The sequence below is a fragment of the Neopelma chrysocephalum genome, unplaced genomic scaffold (assembly GCF_003984885.1).
Source record: "Neopelma chrysocephalum unplaced genomic scaffold, ASM398488v2 Primary Assembly neopelma1_90, whole genome shotgun sequence".
NCBI lineage: Eukaryota > Metazoa > Chordata > Aves > Passeriformes > Pipridae > Neopelma > Neopelma chrysocephalum.
Window position 1 is genome coordinate 884,814 of NW_020897752.1, and position 492 is coordinate 885,305.

At 58.3% G+C, this 492-nt stretch overlaps 1 protein-coding gene across 1 annotated transcript in view; it reads left to right on the forward strand.

The window, feature by feature from the left end:
- FBXO42 (F-box protein 42) overlaps positions 1–492 on the forward strand; it is a 46,222-nt gene that overhangs the window by 13,768 nt on the left and 31,962 nt on the right. The gene's annotated exons all lie outside the window — the stretch shown is intronic.

Below are 492 nucleotides of genomic sequence, written 5' to 3' on the forward strand. Positions count from 1 at the left end.
GGGGGGGGGTTGAAGGAAAACGGGACCGGGAATTATCTCCCTGGGAAGTTTGGGGTAAAACAGGCTCGGTGGCAAAACTGCCTTCACAGGGGTGTGAAGGTCACTGCAGGGGGAGATTCCATGGGGATCCCATTCCCTATCCCTGCCCATGGCAAAGCAGGGCAGTGTCCTCCCTCCGGGCCAGGGCAGTGCCTGGGGGGGCCCAGTTCCTCCTGGGGGGGGTCCCAGTTCCTCCTGGGGGGGGTCCCAGTTCCTCCTGGGGGGGTCCCAGTTCCTCCTGGGGGGCCCAATTCCTCCAGCACATTTGGGTTTGGCTCTCAGGTTCCAGCTGGAGGGTGGGAAGAGATGGAGTGACCTGGGAAAATGTGTTTCTAAATCATCTCCAACCTTCTCCAAAGCTTTGCAAAACCCAGGTGCTGCTAAACCATCTTCATCCTGCTCCTGCAAAACCCAGGAGCTCCTAAACCATCTCCAAAGCTTTGGAAAACCCAG